Source organism: Bison bison, unplaced genomic scaffold (genome assembly GCF_000754665.1).
Source record: "Bison bison bison isolate TAMUID 2011002044 unplaced genomic scaffold, Bison_UMD1.0 scf7180017864314, whole genome shotgun sequence".
NCBI lineage: Eukaryota > Metazoa > Chordata > Mammalia > Artiodactyla > Bovidae > Bison > Bison bison.
In genome coordinates, this window is record NW_011494886.1 from 328,791 (window position 1) to 352,325 (window position 23,535).

General features: G+C 37.8%; 1 pseudogene; it reads left to right on the forward strand.

Annotated features, from left to right (window-relative positions):
- Positions 1-13,054, forward strand: part of LOC104997839 — a 159,993-nt pseudogene extending 146,939 nt beyond the window's left edge.
- The last annotated feature ends 10,481 nt before the right edge of the window (positions 13,055-23,535 follow it).

Genomic DNA, 23,535 nt, shown 5'->3' on the forward strand with positions numbered 1-23,535 from the left:
AGAGACAGGAGGAGAAGGGGACGACAGAGGATGAGATGGCTGGATGGCATCACTGATGTGATGGACGTGAGTCTGAGTGAACTCTGGGAGTTGGTGATGGACAGGGATGCCTGGCATGCTCAGTCCATGGGGTCCCAAAGAGTCAGACACGACTGAGCAACTGAACTGAACTGAACCTGTACACATTCCTTACTTCTCTTATCAAGGGCTCAGACAAGTGCCCATAGCTCTTCCACTGTTTTTTCTGCCTTCACCACCAATAGTTGGGTTTCAGTTAAACTTCTCTGCTGTTTAAGAAAATGTCACCATTCAAACACTTACTTTGGCAAAATGCCTCAGAAGCTTGCCTAGGGAGAAAAAATTACAGGTTGAACTTCAGAGCAATTCAGTATATCATATGTGGTGGGAAAAAAAAATTCTTCTTTATGGAAACTCAGTGGGAAAATTGAGATCTCCACTCATTGATACATAAGAGTGTGAAAAAGTTCAGCACCGGTGAGGCAGACATGAGAGTGATGTTTAATAGATTTAGACAGAACACAGCCAAATGTTAATCATGTCCCTCTCCCTTTCAAAGATTCTTGCCCAAAATAGGTCAAAGAATACTAATAGGTGGTAATAGCATACCCAGACTCAGTGACACCTAACAGCTCCATTACAACAGAGACTTTAAAGGGAGGGAGAGACAAGAAAGACAGAGATTTAAGTAGCCCTCCTGGGGAGTAGAAATTTGAAGAGAAAGAGATTCTTCGGGGAAAATTTCAGAGATGTGTGCAATATAACGAGTGGTATATCTGAATTTGACCCACTTCACTACAATGGCTACAATTTGAATGTCCAAGAAATGACTAAAGCGGAGGCTGCTAACTGCCTTGAAGCACAGAGTGAAAACTGCTGTAAGGGAAAAAAGCATGGGGTCACCAGATCTTCTGGTTTGCACAGGGAAGCCCAAATAACTGGATTTTAACATGAAATAGTCTAACTTCCAAAGGTTGGCAACTAACTCAAAATTTTCAACACTCTGTAAAGGCCAAACTCCAAATACCCACCGGCTATATTCAGACTGCAGATTGACCTGTGGTGACCCCAGCTTTACATACCAAAGACAGAGCAGCCTGAGGGGGAGCTGGGAGAAAGAGATAAGACAGAGCTTTAGGTACTCCTCTGGGGAGTTGAGATTTGGAGAGAAAGATTCTTAAGGGAAAATTTCAGAGATGTGTTCAATATGATGAGTGGTGTACCTGAATTTGTAAATCAAAACACCTTCAGATCTTTTAAAATTGTATTTGTATCTTTTTCTTTTGGATGCGGTAACATGCAGTGATTGATTTTATTTTCTTGGACTCCAAAATCACTGCAGAAAGTGATGGCAGCAATGAAATTAAAAGATGCTTGCTCCTTGGAAGAAAAGCTATGACAAATCTAGACAATATATTACAAAACAGACATCACTTTGCCAACAAAGGTGGATATAGCCAAAGCTATGTTTTTCCCAGTAGTCATGTACTGATGTGAGAGTTGGACCATAAAGATGGCTGAGTGCCAAAGAATTGATGATTTTGAATTGTGATGCTGGAGAAGACTTTTGAGAGTCTCTTGGACAGCAAGGAGATCAAATCAGTCAATCCTAAAGGATATCAACCCTGAATATTCATTGCAAGGACTAATGCTGAAGCTGAAACTCCAATACTCTGGCCACTTGATGAGAAAAGTCCACTTATTGGAAAAGACCCTGATTCTGGGAAAGATTGAGGGCAAAAGAAGAAGAGGGTGACAGAAGATGAGATGGTTAGATAGCATCATTGACTGAGTGGACATGAAGGTGAGCAAACTCTGGGAGATAATGAAGAACAGGGAAGCATGGTGTGCTGCAGTCCATGGCATCTCAAGAGTCAGACATGAGTTAGTGAGTGAACAACAACAATAACAACATGCTAATACTGGCTTTAAAATAAGAGAGAAACAGTCTAGCTATATATACTTACACTTACATTTATAAATGATAAATACTGTCCAGCCAAGTTTTTATTAAAAGCTCATATTGGATTTGAGCTTTTTTTGTTTTGAACATAAACATGTCAGAGTTTATGTTAAAACCATAGCTCTCAGAGATTTAGTAATCCTTGAAAGCCATTCAAATACAGAGTAACAGTGTAATGCATTGCCAGGTTATCACTATTTTCAGCCAACAAATCAACTCAGTACAGACGGAAAGTGCTAAAAGATGAACTGAAATGATTCCAAGACACCTGCCTGTTTTCTGGTCTCCATCAGACACACATGCCCACATACCCACATACATGTGCTTAACTATCTAATAGATACTCTGTATTTGCAACATAACAACTAAAAAAAAATTTTGTAAAATATTTTTTCACTGAGTCTTCCCTGATACAAGGGCAGAAATCTCCATCATCCATTCAACCAACTAGAATAAACTTTAAAATCATTCCTTAAATAGAGTAATAACATGGAAGACCACTTTTATCAGTTAGCTATTTTACTCATTTAAATGCAGCTTTAAAATTTAGTTTTGCAGTCTCCATAACACTATGAACATTACTTGTAAAATCTGCAATTCACATTATGTTAAATGAAAGAATATAGTTTTATTTAAAGAAGGCAGGCTTTGAAGTTAGCAAGACCAAGGTTAGATGGTGACTACCACTTACTGTGTGATATTGGCTACATTTTTTAACGTATCTGAGAACGTGATTCCAGCTTTCTAAAATGGAGCTATTATTCCCTACCAGATAGGACTGTTAAAAATGTTAAAATTAGATTTATAAGGCATCTAAAACTATGGAAACCATGAAATTTACTTTACCATTTCCTCTTAAAAATGAAGCTGTTGCTTAAATCCAACTACAGTGATTTTTAGAATTATCCTTGGTTAGTTGTGAGGGGCCAAATTTCCCCTTGAAGCAATTGCCAATTCAGAGAGGGGTAGCTAAAAAGTCTTAGGATCTGATCAGAAATAACGGGACCAAAGGGACAAAAATAATATGAAAGATTAGACTCCCAGGTCTACCAGGGTCAAGATCTCTTACAAATCCAAGTTTCAGGTTGGAACCATGAAGGAGTACAACTAGGAATAAGATTGAACCAAAAGTAGATCAGTGCTTGGTGGTGGTATTGTTTAGTTGCTAAGTCATATTTGACTGTCTGCCACCTCATGGGTGATAGCCTCCCAGGCTTCTCTGTGCGTGGGATTTCCCAAGCAAGAATACTGGAGTGGGTTGCCGTTTCCTTCTCCAGGTGACCTTCCTGACCCAGGCATTGAACCTGTGTCTCCTGTGTTGCAGGGAGATTCTTTACTACTGAGCCACCTGGTAAGCCCCTTGGTATAACTAAAGCCCAATACTGAATAACTCAAACTCTGAAAATAGATCAAGGACATTTTTGTTTTCTAATATCCCTGAATATTTATCTATTATTTATTTATATTATCTATTATTTATCTATTTTTTCCTGGCAAGGAAAAAAAAAGAAAATATCTACTCCAAGATAGATATTATCATTCTAGCTTGTAAATGATTCCTATAGTTTTTCACATACATCATCTAGCACTCAATCAAAAATAATGTCTGTGAAGAATCAAAATAATACGAAAGAAATACAAAAGCAAACAAGAGCAATAGATCTACAAAAGCTTGAGAGACAAAGTTAAGTTGCATCGGAAAAGTCTGACCTTTTCCAGTCTTGCTTTTCAGCAGAGTTGCTCCTTTGGCGTGTGACCTCTTCACTCACACAGGGCCCAGTGCTTAGAGAGGTCCTAAGCTTGGTTGAGCACTCTTCTCTTGGCAATTTGAACGTCTTAATGATTTTGAACAAGGGGCCTGGCAGTTCCATTTTGCACTGTGTCCCACAAATAATGTCCTTGCTCTTGCCCTTAAGATTTGTTAAATGGCACCAGAGCATCATACTCCACCCCAGTGCCCTGCGAATAATCAGATTTTCCAGTCAAACTGAAGGGGATCAGCTACTACTTCCATCTTGTGTGAGTACCAGTTGTTGCTCCCTCTAGGATTCCCATGGTTCTTTCCCCGCCTCAGGTATTTGGCTTGTTTGTTTGTGCTGATTTGCTAGCATTCGTTGGATCATAGAGAAAGCAAGGGAATTCCAGAAAAAACATCTACTTCTCTTTCAATAACTATACAAAAGCTTTTGGCTGTGTGGATTACAGCAAACTGTGGAAAATTCTTAAAAGAGATGGAAATACCAGGCCACCTTAACTGCCTCCTAAGAAGCCTCTATGCAGGTCAATAAGCAATAATTACAACTGGACATGAAACAACAGACTGGTTCAAAATTGGGAAAAGAGTACATCAAGGCCATATATTGTCACCTTGCTTATTAACTTCTATGCAAAGTACATCATGCAAAATGTTGGGCTGGATAAATTACAAACTAGAATCAAGATTGCTGGGGGAAATGCCAACAACCTCAGATATGCAGATGATACCACTCTAATTGCAGAAAGTGAAGAACTAAAGAGTCTCTTGATAAGGGTGAAAGAGAAGAGTGAAAAAGCTGGCTTGAAGTTCAACATTCAAAAAACTAAGATTATGACATTTGATCCCATCACTTCATGGCAAATAGAAGGGAAAAACGTTGAAACAGTGACAAACTTTTTTTTCCCTGGGCTCCAAAATAACTGTGGACAGTGACTGCAACCACAAAATTAAAAGGCACTTGCTCTTTGGAAGAAAAACTAAGACAAACGCGTGTGCTTAGTCGCTCAGTTGTGTCCAACTCTTAGTGACCCCATGAACCGTAGCCTGCCAGGCTCCTCTGTCCATGGGATTCTCCAGCAAGAATACTGGAGTGGGCAGCCATTCCCTTCTTCAGGGGATCTTCCTGACCCAGGGATCCAATCCAGGTCTCCTGCATTGCAAGAATTCTTGACCGTCTAAGCCACCAGGGAAGCCCTGACAAACTTAGCGAATTAAAAAGCAAAGACATCACTTTGCCAATGGTCTATATAGCTAAAGCTATGGCTTTTCTGGTAGTCATGTACTATTGTGAAAGTTCAACCATAAAGCAGGCTGAGCACCAAAGAACTGATACTTTTGAATTGTGGTGCTGGAGAAGATTCTTGAGAGTCCTTTGGACTGCAAGATCAAACCAGTCAGTCCTAAAGGAAATCAACTCTGAATATTCATTGGAAGGACAGATGCTAAAGTTGAAACTCTAAAATTTAGGCCACCTGATGTGAAGAGCCAACTCAGTGTAAAAGACCCTGATCCTGGGAAGACTGAAGGCAAAAGGAGAAGGGGCAGCAGAGAATGAGATGGTTAGATAGCATCACCAACTCAATGAACATGAATCTGAGCAAACTCTGGGAAGCAGTGAAAAACAGGGGAGCATGGTGTGCTGTAGGACTTAGTAAATCCCTGAGAACTATGGCTTTAACATGAACTCTGACATGAAATTCAATATGAACTTTTAATAAAAACTTGGCTAGACAATTTTATCATTTATAAATGTAAGCATTTATAGCCAGACTGTCTCTCCCTTGTTTTAAAGCCAGTATTAGCATGTTGTTATTGTTGTTGTTCAGTCACTAAGTCATGTCTGACTCTTGTGATCTCATGGAAGCAGTAAGCCATATAATACAGAAAATATAAAAACAGTAACAGAGAGTAAAAGGAAGCGTATATAATAAAACAATAGTATGCATCATTTTCACAAAACTCAAAATTGCAATGAGAACACGTGGAAAACATTTTTGTCAAGAGGTATGTAATGTCTTTGCTGGGAATATGCTAAAATTACTGAGATGCAAGCTGTAAGAAGCAGTGTGGGTTTTGACATTGATATCCATGGTTATGAAGTATGTCATGTGTCAAAAAAATCTTTCTGCTAAAACAAGCCACATTTCATTAAGTGGTTTCCTTGTTTATGGGGGATTTTTAAACTGAATTTACTGGTAATAATTTCCATTAAAATATTTAGTAAATGACTAATACCTTATTTCTAGATTACTGATAGGTGGCTTGACACTCCCTTTGAAGTTCACAAGTACTGCTAAGAGTGCAATTCTGTAGCCAATTCAGCTACAGATTCATGCCCAGATTCATCCACATCTCCAGCTTATATGGCAGAGCTAGGGCTAATAGAAAACATCAGCTCTGACTTTGCTTTGTTATCAAATCATATGTGATAGTGTCACAACCAGTGAGTTTTGTTTTCAGATATGTGTTTGCACTGACTTGACAGTGAACCTAAAAATTGAAATAAATATGAAGAACATGAGAAATTCTAAATTCTCACCCTTCAGGAGTTTTGATACTATCAATTTTCCTGTGTTTTGTTTTAAACCATACAAAAATAAATCTCTTCTTTCATTATCATTGCCCTCAGGGTTTAGTAAAACAGGACAAACTTTATACTAGCAAATTAATGACAAGACTAAGCCAAGTTATTTTGAAATTGATAAAATATTTGGATTTGTATTATTTGGTATCTGTTCAAAAAGATAATTGTAATTCACACTGTCTTCCTACTACAGATCCAAATTAGTCTGAGCTGATAGAAAAGGGAGAGTATTTGAAGACAGAAGCTCAGAACTGGACTCTCCCCCTAACACTTACGAGATGTGCTACCTTAATTAAGTCACCAAATGTGTTTAATTTTGTTATCACTATCATCTATGAAATGAAAACATTGGTATGTCTCACTGGGCACTTATGGACATAAATGGAGAGGAGGCAAAGTATTCTATGCCCTTTGTTGTTGCTCAGTCACTCAGTCGTGTCCATCTCTTTGTGACTCCATGGACTGCAGCACATCAGGCTTCCCTGTTCTTTTCCATCTCCTGGAGCTTGCTCAAATTCATGTTCTCTGAATCAGTGAGATCATCCAACCCACTTGTCCTCTGTCGTCCCCTTCTTCTCCTGCCTTCAGTCTTTCCCAGCATCAGGGTCTTTTCCAATAAGTCAGCTCTTCACATCAGGTGGCCAACATCAGTCCTTCCAATGAATATTCAGGATTGATTTCCTTTAGGATGGACTGGTTTGATCTCTTTGAAGTCCAAGGGACTCTAAGAGTCTTCTCCAGCACCACAGTTTGAAAGCATCAATTCTTTGGCACTCAGCCTTCTTTATGGTTCAACTCTCACATCCATATATGACTACTGGAAAAACCATAGCTTTGACTATATGGCCTTTGTCAGCAAAGTAATGTCTCTGTTTTTAAAATGCTGTCTAAGTTTGTCATAGCTTTTCTTCCAAGAAGCAATTGTCTTTTAATCTCATGGCTGCAGTCACCATCTCCAGTGATTTTGGAGCCCAAGAAAATAGTCTGTCATTGTTTCCATTGTTTCCCCATCTATTTGCTATGAAGTGATGGGACAGGATGCTATGATCTTCGTTTTTTGAATGTTGAGTTTTAAGCCAGCTTTTTCCTCCAAGGGATCTTCCCAACCCAGGGATTGAGCCAACTTCCTCCTTCACATTCCCATGTTGTGCTATCCTGGCTAATGCTGTGAGAACCTCAGCCACCGAGCTCAGTCCATCATGGTATTCTGAGGGCTGCAAATGGAGAAGTCTTTCTGATGAGAACACAAATGTCACTACAGCACAGTTTGAATTTTCATTAAATAATGGAGTTGTATCAATACCAGTGATCATTTTAATTTTTCATCACAGACTTTAGTTATAGCTGACTTAACATGGGCAAAATCTTTTTAACTAGCTTCTATCACACACTTAACTCAGATTTGGTTGATGAGATTGTCAGAAATATCAATTAACAGCATTTTTTAAAAAACAGACTGTAAGACTTTGTCAACTTCTGAATCCCCACTGGGGTTCAGATCTACCAAAGGCTCCATTCCAGGTTTTCATCCTCTGATTCCTCCTTTATTCAGAATAAACTTCCCTCACACAGGGTTCTGCCAGGAGACTTCCCCTCATTTCATATTTAGAAAATACTTCTAGATAATGAAGACCACTCATTTTATTTAATCAACTAGTGTCAATGAAAAATATACATAGATAATCTTTACAAGTTATAAAGTGCTGTATAAATCTAAGCAGGTATTGAAATGGGGGGGGCGGAATGTACAGATTCAGATTGTAAAAGATTCTGTTGAGCATTCATTCTGTGCTAATGTCAAGCTACTCCAGTATTCTTGCCTGGAAAACCCTATGGACAGAGAAGCCTGGTGGACTACAGTCTGTGGGGTCACAAAGAGTTGGACACTACCGAGCCACTAACTCCATTGCTTTATAGGAAACGGGAGTTTAAAAAAGTTAAAATAACATAAAATAGAGTCTCTAACTTCATAGAACTCATGATCTCATTAAGGAGGCAATATGGATATCAGTAAAATGTCAAAAAACAATATAGGCACTTTACAACTAAAGGTAGAATTACTTAGAATAGACTGAAGAAATGTTAACTTGAACTCGGTTTTGAATAAGAAGTATTTCCACAGTTGGAAAGAGAGAAGAAATGCCAGGAGCAAAAGTGAGGAAGCAAAAACAAGTGCCACATGCTTGCACAGGCTACGTCAGGAAGCTGTGAAAGAGATATGAAAAACCATACTTTCTTGTCACTGATCAGACAAGCTCTAGGTAATAGAAAACGATTGAAAGCTGTACTATCCTTCAGTAGCAACCTAAGCTCCATGTATACTCTTTCCCAGAAGTGCACTTTCAGACCCCTTCATAAGCAAGATAACTTCCTTCCTAGTTTGATTCTGACACAAACTAAAATTACTGATAGATATATATTCTTTTTTACCACTAAGTTAGAAACAGGGAACCAATGACTGATCTCACTGTTCCCACACCCGTTATCACACATGCTGTCCGCAAACATGGAGGATGAAACTGATGAGGCCTGGCCACGGTTTACTCCTCTTATAGCCGAAGAGCCTGCCCTACACGTGGTGTAGATCATGTCCCCCCATATTAGGTGAAGGAGAGGCATTTCCTGGTGTCTAACCAAATGAGCCAGCAATAATCCCAATTGTCCTGCAGAGTAAATGATAGAGAGAGGAGAGTTCTTCTAAGAATTCAAGTGCTCTCAGAGTTTATTAGTGTAGTAATTTAAGAACAAGATTCTGATGATCACAAACTGCATTTGCCTCAAAATATCTACCAATGCCCAATATCTTGGGGCAATCAAGAAATTTTTTAGAATTATATATATATTTTTTTGTTTTCACTCAATCTAAAGGATATGTTATATGATTACAGAAAAAGGAGTAAAATTTACTTTTTCTGTCTCTCTCAACAAAATATACTGAATGGAAAATACTGCCTATGGCCCAGTAATAGAAAATACATTAGAATCAGAAAATGTAGCTTAAAATTAAATATATGCAGTTATTAACAGTGTGAAAGAATTTGAAATTTTCAAAACAAATGAAAGTCTTTATAATCATTAACATCATCATCATTATTATCTTCAATGAGCTATTTGTAATTTAATAAGCATCTCAGCGGTAGAGTTTTGATTTGAAGCATTTCTTAAAACACATTTTTTAAAATTCACATAAGGATTATAAAACCATTCAGTTAATAACTTGAGTTTGTATATTCATTGGCAGAAAAAAAGAGAAAAAAGAAAAAGAAGAATATTTTTTTTAAAAAGTAAGCATTTACCTGACTGATTAACTAATATATGGATCCAGATAAGCCCTAGATTTTCTAAGGCTCAACTTTAGGCTACTAGCTACATTTTCCTCTGTCTATCTGATAGCCCCAAACTGTAGGGCAATTCATGCTGTTGGAGGAAAAAAATAAACATTAACATTTAATAAAATATTTTTGATAATTATTTAGAAAAACTTCAGCATTGTAAGAAAAGTTATATTCTAAGTACTGCCTAGATTCTAAACTGCATAGTTTGAAATACCTAGATTCTCCAAGGACAACAACCTCTAAAGTCTGCCAAAGCCACAGCCATTCACACTTTCCTGAAAGCAATCACCTGCCCAGTGCAAAAGCCTAAGAAGTGGAGATAACTCCATAATTGATTGAGGGCCAAGACCCTGATTCACACGTAGCAGTTGGTTTTAATGGACTTTAAAAATCATCATTTTCTTTAAGACACCTCAGAAACATGAAACGAGATAATAGTGACAGGTAGAAGCCAATTTTTGAAATTTCAAGGCACAGGTGAAAGAAAAATAAAGACCAAAAAAAGTCATGTGAAAGAAGCTTAGAAATTACTCCTTATGCAACATTTCCAAGTGAAAATGTAAGAAGTAACTTTGTGTAGCATAATATGGTACTAATTGGAATTTACAAACAAAAATAAAGCTTATTCCAAATATATCAATCTATATATACCTCTGAATAATTTGTTGTTATATATGATAGTTTGTACATGTGTACCTTATTGTTATTTCACATTATATCTATCTTTAGGATATGTAGATGTAGTATGCAGAATTTTGAAATAGGCTTCAGGATTTCCACACCCTAGAGTACATACCTTGTATAATACTGTCTCAGTAAGTATAAGCACCATCTGTGTTTATAATGAAAGTCACTCTGGTGATTAAGTTGTATGGAAAAGATGAAGAGATTTTGCAGCCACAATTAAAGTCTCAAATCAATTTGAGTTAACCCAAATGATCATTATTTTAGGTGGGCCTGACCTAACTAAGTGAGCCATTTAAAAGAGCATCCAAGCCTTCTCCTAAAAGAAAATTCACAGTGAGAGAAAGTCTCCCGCTGGCTTTGAAGAAACAAACTGCTATACTTCGGATAGAGCCACATGGCAGGAGGCCTATATTCCCTGAAAATGCCACCTGGCTAACAGCCAGCAAGAAAGCAGCGATCTCAGTCTTACAACCACAAGAAACAGAACTCTACCAACAACGACAGGTATATCTCAACCTATTATACTTCACAGCTTTTTACAAATTTATGATTTGTGGTAACTCTCAATGCAGCAAGTCTATTGACACTATTTTCCCAATAGCATTTACTCACTTCCTGTCTCTGTGATACATTTTGGTAATTCTTACAATATTTCTAAATTTTTATTATTATTATCAAGTTTGCTATAGCAATCTATGATCAATGATCTTTGATGTCACTGCTGAAGTTGTCTTGGGGCACCATGAACCATGGCCATATAAGACAGTGACCTTAATAAATGTGTGTGTTGCTACTGCTCCAGTGGCCAGCTTACCCCCTTCCCTCTCCCTGTCCTCAGATTTTCCAAATCCCTGAGATAAAACAATACTGAAATTAGGTCAATTCATAGACCTACAATTAGCTCTAAGCATTCAAGTAAAAAGAAGACTCACAGGTCTCTCACTTTAAGTCAAAAGCTAGAAATGATTAAGCTTAGTGAAGAAGTCATGTTGAAAGCTGAAACAGGCTGAAAGTCAGGCCTCTTGCACCAAACATTTAGCCAAGTTGTAAATGCAAAGGAAAAGTTCTTAAAGGAAATTAAAGGTGCTACTCCAGTGAACACATGACTGATAAGAGAGAGAAACAGCCTTATTACTGATACAGTGAAAGTATTGATATAGAGAAAGTTAGTGGTCTGGATAGATGATCAAAACAGCAACATTTCCTTTAGCCAAAGCCTTGTCCAGAGAAAGGTCATAATTCTCTTCAATTCTATGAAGGCTGATGAAGGTAAGAAAGTTGCAGAAGAAAAGTTTGAAGCAAGATGTTAGCTCATGGGGTTTAAGGAAAGAATCCTCCATAATATCAAATTTCAAGCTGAAGCAGCAACTGCTAATTAGAAGCTGCATCAAGTCATCTATTGAATAGACAGTCTAGCTAAGGTAATTCATGAAGGTGTCTACCCTAAACAACAGATTTTCAATGTAGATGAAACAGCCTTCTGTTGGAAGAAGATGCCATCTAGAACTTTTAGAGCTAGGAAGAAGTCAGTGCTTGGCTTCAAGGCTGCAAAGTACAGGCAGACTCTTGTTACGGGCTAATGCAGCTGGTGATTTTAAGTTGAACCCAATGCTCATTTACCATTCCAGAAATCCCGAGGACCTTAAGAATTATGCTAATTTGACTCTGCTTCTTTAAATGGAACAACAAAGCCTGGATGATAACACATCTGTTTACAACATGGCTTACTGAATATTTAAAGCCTGTTACTGAGATCTACTGCTCAGAAAAAAAATTCATTTTAAAGTATTACTGCTCATTGGCAATACACCTGGCCTCCCAAAACTGCAATGAAGATGTATAGTAGGATTCATGTTGCTTTCATTCCCACTAACACATCCATTCTGCAACCTATGATTCAAGGATTAATCCCACTAACACATCCATTCTGCAACCTATGATTCAAGGATTAATTACAAAATTGCAGGATCATTAAAAATATATATTTAGTGAGGCTACCATTGTCAGAGATTGTGACTCCTCTGATGGATCTGGGGAATGTAAGCTGAAAACTTTCTGGAAAAAGGTCATCATTCTAGATATCATTAAGAACATTCATTATTCTTTGAAAGAGATCAAAATGTCAACATTAATAGGAGTCTGGAAATAGCTGATTCCAACTCTCATGGATGATTTTGATCAAGATTTCCATAGAAAAAGTAACTGCAGATGTGGTGGAAATATAGAACTAGAATTAGAAGTAGAGTCTAAAGATGTGACTAGGTTGTTGCAATCTCATGATAAAATGTTAAGGGATGAAGAATTGCTTCTTATGAATGAACAAAGCAAGTGTTTTCTTGAGATGGAATCTACTCCTGGTAAAGATGCCATGAAGATTGTTAAAATGACACCAAAAGACTTAGAATATTACATAATCTTAGTTGATAAAGCAGTGACAGGATTTGAGAGAACTGGCTCCAATTTTGAAAGAAATTCTACTGTGAGTAAAATCCTTCAAAGAGCATAGCATGTTACAAAGAAATCTTTCATAAAAGGAAAAGTCAGTTGATGTAGCAAACTTCAATGTCTCCTTTCAGGAAATTGCCACAGCCATCCAACCTTCAGCAACCACCACTCTGATCAGTCAGCAGCCATCAACAGCAAGCCAAGACCTTCCACCAGCAAAAGATTATGACTCCCTGAAGGCTCAAATGAAGATTAACGTTGTTTAGCTATAAATTATTTTTAAATTAAGGAATGAATATTGGGATATTTTAAACAAAATGATATTGCACTCTTAATAGACTACTGTATAGTATAATGCTAACTTTTTTATGTACTAGGAAATCAAAAAATGTGTGACTCACTTTATTTTAACATCCACTTCATTGTGGTGGTCTGAAACTGAACCTGTATTATCTCCTTTAAGTATGCTTGAGGTGGTTTTGTAAGAAGATTCTGAGCTCCAGATGAGCAGGCAATCATGGCTGACACCCTGATTTCAGACTTGTGAGACCCTGAGCAGAAAAACCTACTATGCCACGTTTAGACTTCTGACTGAGAGAAGCTGTGAGATCATCATGAATGGGTTTATTTTAAGCTGCTGAGTTTGTGGCAATTATTCAGTGTAGAAATCTAGTATAGTAGAACTGTATTGGTAACCATTATTTTTGCCCCTTCCCGGTCTACATACCTACTCATTACTTGCCCTTGTTCTAAAAGTAAATTTCATTTCCTTTAGCAAACTATTCCTCACAAACTCCAACCACAGTATTATTTGCCTCTGACTTCAGAAAAGGGCCCATGACTGGCAAAATCAAATGTAGAATCCAGTGGTGATGACCTGTCATGCTGAATGGTCCAAGCATAAGTAAAGAGTATAAGCTAGGCTGAGTGTGCCTCTATAGGATGGTTCAGAGAGTAAGTAGCAATAGAGAAAGTTCTTTTTAATCACTAAACTGGAATTTTGCCCATAACTCTATTCTCTGACTCTTGGAAAAAGTCTGATTGCAATAAAAGAATATGAGACCAAGAATCGAAGGAAAGCAAAGTGGAAAGATAGCAAGAAAGAGAGCCCTGGCAGCAACAAGTTCTAATCCTCGGTGTCTTTCTTGTCCCTACTCCATTTTTTTTCTCCCATTACTTATGCTCCCATAAAAGTTTTTTTGGATGTTAGTAATCAAAAGAGTGCTGAGCTGGGTTTTGGTAACCAATCGAGTTGCTCTTTACTTCTCATTTGCTCACTCCAAAATTTCTAACATGACATTTACCACTTTTTCTCTTGCCTCAAAAAATTAATCTGCAGTTCAAATCTTTGCTCTTTATTTGTGTGTGTGTGTGTGTGTGTGAAAAGTAAATATACACTCTTCTGTATTATTAAGTAGAAGGAGAGTAGAAACAACTCTTCAGAAAAAATTCTTAAGAAAAAAATGAAAGGCAGAATAGAGACATATATATGTGTTCATTAAGAGTTTCTGTCTTTTTCATTCTCCATAAAGTTAATCTTGTCAGGAAAACCACTGGTATTTTAAGTAAGAATTTTAAATTTCTCAAATTGATGATGTCATCATACCCCAGAACAAAAACACCAGTCCCTCCAGGCTCCCTTCTGGGAATAGAGGCCAATACAGGCACAGGATGACCAAGGTATGTATGTATGGGTGCGTGCTCAGTTGTGTCCAACTCTTTGTGAACCCACAGACCATAGCCCACCAGGCTCCTCTGTCCATAGGATTTCCCAGGCAAGGATACTGGAGTGGGTTGCCATTTCCTTCTCTAGGGAATCTTCCCAAACCAGGGATCCAACCCATTCTCTTATGTCTCCTGCATTGGCAGATGGGTTCTTTAACACTAGCACCACCTGGGAAGCCTCAGTTTAGACAACTGCCAATGAAGAAAGCTACAGGATCATTTCAGGGATGTGTACCACTGGATCATCAAAACAGCAAGAGAGTTCCAGCAAAACATCTACTTTTGCTTTATTGACTATGCAAAAGCCTTTGTGTGGATAACAACAAACTGTGGAAAATTCTTTTAAAGAGATGGGAATACTAGACCACCTGACCTGCCTCCTGAGAAATCTGCATGCAAGTCAAGAAGCAACACTTAGAACTGGACATGGAAGAACAGATTGATTCCAGATCAGGAAAGGAATATGTCAAGGCTGTATATTGTCACCCTGTTTATTTAACTTATATGCAGAGTACATCATGTGAAATGCTGGGCTGGATGAAGCACAAGCTGGAATCAAGATTGCCAGGAGAAATATAAATAACCTCAGATACACAGACGACACCACCCTTACAGCAGAAAGCAAAGAAGAACTAAAGATCCTCTTGGTGAAAGTAAAAGAGAAGAGTGAAAAAAGCTTACAGCTCAACATTTAGAAAACTAAGATCATGGCATCCAGTCCCATCAGTTCATGGCAGATGGAGAAACAGTGGAAACAGTGACACACTTTATTTTAGGGATTCCAAAATCACTGGAGATGGTGACTGCAGCCATGAAATTAAAAGACACTTACTCCTTGGAAGGAAAGTTATGACCAGCCTAGACAGCATATTAAAAAATAGAGATATTACTTTACCAAAAAAGGTCCATCTAGTCAAAGCTATGTTTTTTCCAGTAGTCATGTATGGATATAAGAGTTGGACTATAAAGAAAGCTGAGGTCCAAAGAATTGATGCTTTTGAACTGTGGTGTTGGAAAAGACTCTTGAGAGTCCCTTGGACTGCAAGGAGATCCATCCAGTCAATCCTAAAGGAAATCAGTCCTGGATGTTCATTGGAAGGACTGATGTTGAAGCTGAAACTCCAGTATTCTGGCCACCTGATGTGAAGAACTGACTCATTTGAAAAGACTCTGATGCTGGGAAAGATTGAGGCAGGAGGAAAAGGGGATGACAGAGGATGAGATCTTTGGGTGGCATCACCAACATGATAAGACATGAGTTTGAGTAAACTCTGGGAGTTGGTGATGGACAGGGAAGCCTGGCTTGCTGCAGTCCATGGGGTCGCAAAGAGTTGGACACGACTGAGCACCTGAACTGACTGACTGACCAAGTCCTTAGTACCACCTACAATGACACTTAGAGTTTGAAATTCCATGTTTATCTAGCTCATCTGCAGGGCATATTTATCAGTAATCTCAGCCGTATGTCCTCATTAGTCATAGCACTGTGCGTTCCAGTTCTTGATGGTCTTAATAGGGTGCTGTAAAGTCCCAAGACCTTTTGAAACAGAAGTATTCTTTATGAAAGGACTAAGGTAAATAGAACTAAGATATCCTACCCTTTCTTTTAGACCAGCTTCTACCTTTGATTTTCATCTCAGTGATATAGTTACTATACTTCAATATCTGCCTACTCCACATCATGCTAAAATATGAAAAGGAAACTCATGTTTTTCTCATACAGAATTGGAAAGAGAAGGTGCTTGCTCAGCAAACATGGCTTAAAAAGAATAACCTAGTTCACCTTCTAAACCAGTTAACAAGCCTAAGACATTTCTATTTAAGAATTCTAACACCATCACTGTCTGACTGTGGCATCTGCAGAGCCCAGGCAGAAGGGACAGTTCTTGCCACAGTCACTAAACAGAGAGTTGGCCTTAGATTTGTGTATATAAAGATACTGTGAGAGAAGAAACCGGAAATGAACTGAGGTGACAATTCAAGTCTGATCATTATTTTAAGCTCAGTTCAGTTCAATCGCTCAGTCGTGTCCAACTCTTTAAGCTCAGTGAAGCAGAATTGAATCACAAGACTGGTATTTGTCATTTTAGGTTTGTCTTTGCAAGATTTTGTTAGATTTCCAACATTATCTGCAATAACATGATTCTTACCAACTGAGCACTGATCTGAACGACAGAGCAAAGATGCAGATCTAAACCACGGATTTCCCTCTCATTATTCTTGTTAAAAATGAATTAACAACCTTGATTGAAATTGCTAGCAAGATACACAAACCAGTATTATTATACACTATATTTAGGTGAAATAAGATTCAAAAATATGAACCTGGTATTGTTGTATCACATGGTCAACAATTCAGGAGAATGCAACCTTACTTGTACACTTATTTTTACTTTGCTTATAAGTAACCAAAAATAAAAAGATAAAAAAGTGAGACAAAATTTTAAATAGTTCAGAAAATTCTGTTGACCATTATATCCACCTTACTTAATAAGGAAATGTGCATCTTCTGTTGTTGCCTTTAACCTTTTTATTTCCCTTATGCCTCTGTGTGTGCTCACTTTATTGCACTGGATGTGATTCAAATATTTAAAGATTACTATATATGCACAGGGATGCACAGGGACACACACACACATACATGTTTGCACATGCAGATCTATATTTTTTTCTTATCATAGTTTTTAAACCAATCACTTGTTTCTGCTAAAAAAAGGTGTTACATTCTTGTGTACACGTGTGCTAAGTCACTTCAAATGTGTCCTACTCTTTGCATCCCTCTGGACTGTAGTCTGTCAGGCTCCTCTGTCCACGGGATTCTTCAGGCAAGATACTGGAATGGGTTGCCATGCCCTCCTCCAGGGGATCTTCCAACCCAGGGATCCAACTCATGTCTCTTATGTCTCCTGCATTGGCAGGGGGTTCTTTACCATTAGTACCACATGAGAAGCCCCCATTATTGTATACACTAAATATTTATAAATGCATAATACTGTACACTGTTGCATGTACTCTATCTACATTTTAGAGTTTTGTTTTTTTTTCCAAGATTAATTTGGAGTCTATGAAGTTTTAACACTATACACGGTCAGCACTACCTAACCTCTACCAAGGCTGCCTCTCTGCCTATCAGCTTATGTGAGGAATGAGCTTTCTGAGACACTAGAAAACCAAAGGTAGAAATACAGCTCACCACTGACCCTCTGTATTCACAGATGAAGTGTCTCAGGAATCTAGGGGACCCTGGATTGAGGCTGAAATAACCACAAAAATATCAGTTTTAGGTAAAATAATGTGTAGAGAAAGTGAAAACTGTGATGAGAAGACTTCAGAGAATGCTCACATAGTCATCAAAATCAAATAAGAGAAGGGAAAAAGAAGGTTTTTTAAAGATTGACAGATTAGAAAGAAGAAGACATGAACAGTAGTATGGTCTGCCTTAGAGGAACTTAAAAAAGAGAAGAAAAGTTAGGCAAGGAGTAGGGTGGTGAAAAGTGAAGGAATGTAAAGGAGGGGGTACAAGTCAGAGCATCAGCTTGGGGCCAGGGTGCCCCCAAATGAGAAGCTGTTCATGGAAATGTCTGTGAATGCAAGCTGAGCACAACTGCTCAGGAGATCAAGAGGCTGTTTTTACACACAGGACTTCAAGGATCACTGGGAAGTGGAGGAGACCTGGGCCCAGAACTATTCTTCTTCTTTAGGTGGAGCCCAAAAGAAATACTAGAAGGTGATGATAGGGAGTCTAAGAAAAATAAAATAATATGCTTAATGGTGGTGGATGTGGGGGTGGTTACTTTCAAATATAGAATAAACTAAAACCACAAGCCACCTGCAGAGACTAATTCTGTGGGCAGAGCAAATGATTTGCCGAGTTCATGGATTAGGCTAAATTAGTGTAAATATACAATTCATGCAGAAAATAAAATGAAATAAAATAAAATGAAAACCTGCTAATCTCATTTATTCAATTTGTAGTTCAAGATTCCCAGGTTGGTGAAAGGGTGAGGGTTAAAAGATGGCATAACAAGCGATGGGATCAAGCTAAAATCAGGTCAAGAAAGAGCATTCTGTAGGTAGTTCAACAAACGGAAGACAGACCTTAGATGCCCACCCTACCCCATGTTTTAGGTAAGGTCAGAGCTCATCTCTTAAGGGGCTGTCTCAGACATCTTGCTCTCCATTCTCTCTGAACTCAACTTTCAGCTATTCTCAGCTGACTCCAATTGATAAGTGGCAACAATATTGCCATAGAGAAGGAATACAAAGTCTTACAGAATTCATGTATTTTTTCTTAAAAATATCTTTAATGAAATAACTGACAAATGCTGGAGAAGTTACTAAATTTATTTTCTCTGTTTAAAAGTCCAGAGTATCAATAACCTAATAGATAGAAATATCAAGTTTTAGAATCAAATATACACAGATTTTGATCCCAGCTTTACCACATGGCAGATAAAAGAAGATGCTTGCACCTTCTGTAAAGTCAATGAGCTGAGTTTCCTCAGCTGCTGATCAGTGATAAAAATAGCTAGCTTGAAGGTTTGTTGAGAGTACAAAATGAGATAATATATGTAAATACTTAGTACCTATAGGTACTCAATAGAGGTAACTATAAGGAGATCCAACCAGTCAATCCTAAAGGAAATCAATACTGAATATTCATTGGAAGGACTGATGGTGAAGCTGAAGCTCCAATACTTTGGTCATCTGAAGCGAAGAGCTGATTCATTGGAAAAGACCGTGATGCTGGGAAAGATTGAAGGCAGGAGGAGAAGGGGACAACAAAGGATGAGATGGCTGGATAGCATCATTGATTTAATGGACATGAATTTGAGCAAACTCCGGGAGATAATGAAGGACAGGGAACCCTGGCATGTTGCAGTCTATGGGGGTCGCAAAGAGTCAAACACAACTGAGTGACTGGACAACAACAATAATAATTAGTACTTACACTTTTCTTGAAATGTATGTTTTTAAGCTTTGTTTCTAGATCCCATCTGAGGCTAGTACAGTTCAGGGCAGAGACATGAACCTCCATATCTACAGTTTCAGTGACCATGAAACTTGTTAGTTACTTGAATACCTACTGTGAAAAGCATTTTTACTTACTAGGTCCTTACATTTTAAAAAATATCAAGTAACTAGGACCAAAAAAAACACTGATATCTAACAACTTTACTGTAATCACATACTTGAACTGTATGTAAGCATAAGCAAATATGTAATGATGTTTTATTATCCTAAAGGGAAAAATAAAAAGTGATAAATTGAATTTTTCATGACTTATTTTCAAATGACAAAAGAGTCAAGTCACAATATTTAAATAACTAAGAAAATCTAATCATTCAATTGTTAAATATCACATTGGATACTGTTAGACAAACTCCAAGGACATATTTTCAACTCATAAATATTAATAAGCCAAGTTTGACTTTAAATTTTAATGTGATTGAATCAGCCAGATGTTCTTCCATTTATTTCTGTTATTTTGATTTCTGCACAGGTATTCATTCTTCTATAAAAATGCTTTCAAAGATTGTGAAAATATCACTAGAAATTGAAAGATAAAATAAATGGAATGTAGTGTGTTTCCTGAATCTCTTATTGGCTCACACCTACTATGGTTGTACTAATAATCCTATCCAGATGTCAACATTTAATTTTGAGAAAGTATGTGAAACAGTAGGTCAAATAAAGGACCAACTGAAAGATTAAATGATATTCGGTCTCCAGTTCTGAACTGTCCTTGTCGCTCTTCAGCAAGCATAGAAAATCAGCAGCTCTTGGCTAAATATTGTACCTTTCACTCACATCCATACACAATGAAGGGAAAGAATGTCATTATAATATTTTTTAAAATGCAACATGATTCTAAAACTTTGCATTTAAAAAATGTGGTAATTACCTATGAACCATGTCTACCATGTCTGTTTCTGCCTCTTTTTTATGTGCAGGGTCTTGACACTTCTAAGTTCTTGGCTGGGAGCCATTTAACAGAAGACAAATTAACAAGAGAAAAACAAACAGAAGTACAGTAACATGTATATCTCATATATACATAAGCCATACCCAGGGAAATGAGTAACTCACAGAGATGGCTTAGAATTCAAGCTTAAATATCATCTTCAGCTAAATCAAAGAAAGGAGGGTATGGGTCAATGCCAGTTATGGGAAGGTGACCAGGAAAAGAAAAATATGACAGACAAGAGTAAAGTTGTTTATGTTGATTTCAATTAGTGCCTTTTCTACTGACAAGTTTTTCTTATGATTTAGAATCATCCTCTTTCTGGTATAGAGAGGGAAATATTCTTACAAATGGATATCTTTACAAATAGATAGACTTATGAAAAGATAAATATTATTTATTTACAGAAATTCTCCTGTGTCTGCTATTTCTTAAAATAGTTAGCTCAAAATAATCTTCATACCAAAGAGGTATGTTTTGAGTGGTGAGCTATAGGCCCCTACACTCAGAGTTTGGGGTAGCATATTCTGGTCTCCAGCTTTCCCAGGTGGCTCAGTGGTAAAGAATCCTTCTGCCAACGCAGAAGACACTAGAGACTCAGGTTCGATTCTGAAGTCAGAAAGATCCCCTGGAGAAGGAAATGGCAACCCACTCCAATGTTCTTGTATGGAGAATCCCATGGTCTGAGGAGCCTGGCGGGCTACAATGCTAGAGGTTGCAAAGAGTCAGACACGACTGAGTGACCGAACACATTCTTGTCTCCTCCAGTATCATGAGGTGAGAATCAGCAACATGGCAGACAGGAAAAAGCAGTGAGCATAAGGAAAAATATTGATGAAGGATTGAGGTAAGGACCAGAAACAAATAGTTACAGCATAAACCAGTGTACATGACTGGAAACTCAATATATATTTCTAGAATGGATATTTCATTTAATCCCACAAGTTACCAAGTAAATATGTAATTTTATTATTTTTATTCTTCATTAATAAATAGGAAAGCTGATGGTGCAATGGATTGGGTAAATTGTCCTACAGCAAAAAAAAAAAAAATTGCAAATGGAATGAAAACAAACATGGATTAGGAAGCAAAGCACGCACTCTTACCATAATACCATCCTTAGCTTCCCACTGGTCTCTACTGGTCTCTGACTGTATATGCAAGGCTATCTCTATATCTCTCTTTACTTTTACAATGTTTCCTCTTATCTCCTTTGTTTCTTTCTCCCTTAAAACAATGATGCTATCAAGCAGAACGTTAGAATGCTTTCTGTGATTACTGGGTAAAATTTTACATTCTCTAGTTCTTATTTTAAAAAGGGATTGGGAACATGAAGGAAAATGTTGAATTTCTTTCATTAAAAAAAAGAGAGAGAGAGAATTAAAATTGTACAATTTTTTTTTCTTTACTTCCCTGGGAATCAGGTTAATGATAAACAAAAAGACACTAATTTTCTATTTCTCCCTATAACCTAAAACAATATCTTATATTGAACTGCTACTAAGCAAGTAAGCCAAAATCAAAGCACCTCATATATCTGAATATTTATACTTGAATAACTTACAGTAGAAAAGAAAATACAACAGATGTGGGAACAGAAATGATAAAGCCATTTTTAGCTACTTACAGTTTTTGAAGGGACATTTATTTTTAAGCCCATTCTGCTGCATTTATCATGGTGACCCTGAAGTCAAGAGAAACAGGAAGAAAAAGGGCAGTGGGTAAGATCAGTAAAAGGGAGATGTCAGATAAAACATGTTAGGGCAGGTGAGGACTGGAAGAAGAGGGAACAGAATCTGGGAAGATAATACTTCATATAAGGAGGATTAAGATATATGTATATATTATTTCCAGAATATAAGGGGAGAAAAGAGAGCTCCAAAGCATCATAAACTCCCTGGCACCCCAGGAGATCCGCTTCTGTGACTACCCCTGGTGATTAAGGTCTGAGCATCAGAGCTTGATGGCTTGATGTCAGGGCGTACTCTTCTGCTTCCTGTACTTCCCACAGACAGGAGATACATGAAAGTATGAAATCATCAAACGAGAAGTTCAGCTCACCTTTAAATCCCAGTTTGTAAAGATTCCCATGACTTCTTTCAAGACTGAATTTGGACTTTGCAGAAGTTGTTGATGAGACACACTCCACTTCTTTACCTCTACTACACAAAATATTCCATTCTTGCCCTTTAATAACAACAGTAATAGTAATAATTACCAAAATTTATAGAGCACTTTCTGTGTGCTGCTTGGCACTGAGCTAGTCATCACGGGAAAGAAAGAGTAAAAGAATGAGAGAGAGCAGAAGGAGGAGAGAAATGGATGTAGATTTGTGGATTAGTGGACAACATACACATATAGTCAGATTTTTCATGTAACATGCAAGGGGATGGCACTGAGGCATGATGGTGCCCAAGGACACTTCCAGGTGGTGCAGTGTTAAAGAATCTGCCTGCTAATGCAAGAGACATAAGAGACGCGATTGAATTTCTAGGTTGAGAAGATCCCCTGGAGAAGGAAATGGTATCCCACTCCAATATTCTTGCCTGGAAAATTCCGTGGACAAAAGAGCCGGGCAGGCTATAATCCATGGCATCACAAAGAGTCAAATATAACTGAACATGCACACACTAGACTAGAGAGTGCCCACAGTGACACAGATAAATCATTAAGGCGCTTAATCCAACCTGAAGATGTAGGGAAAGTAACATTCTAGGAGCTTTGCACAGGAAAAGTCTTGAAAGGTAAGTCAGAGTTACCAAGAAAAGTGAAAAGGACACTTTAGGCCAAGCAAAATGACATAACTAGAAAAATGTGTTTTATGCAGGGAAGCGAAGTGAAAGTCACTCAGTTGTGTCTGACTGTTTGTGACCTCATGGACAATACAGTCCATGGAATTCTCTCCAAGCCAGAATACTGGAGTGGGTAGCCTTTCCCTTCTCCAGAGGATCTTCCTAACCCAGGGATTGAACCCAGGTCTCCCTCATTGCAGGCAGATTCTTTACCAGCTGAGCCATAAGGGAAGCTCTTTAAGCAGGGAGCCATAATTAATTTGGA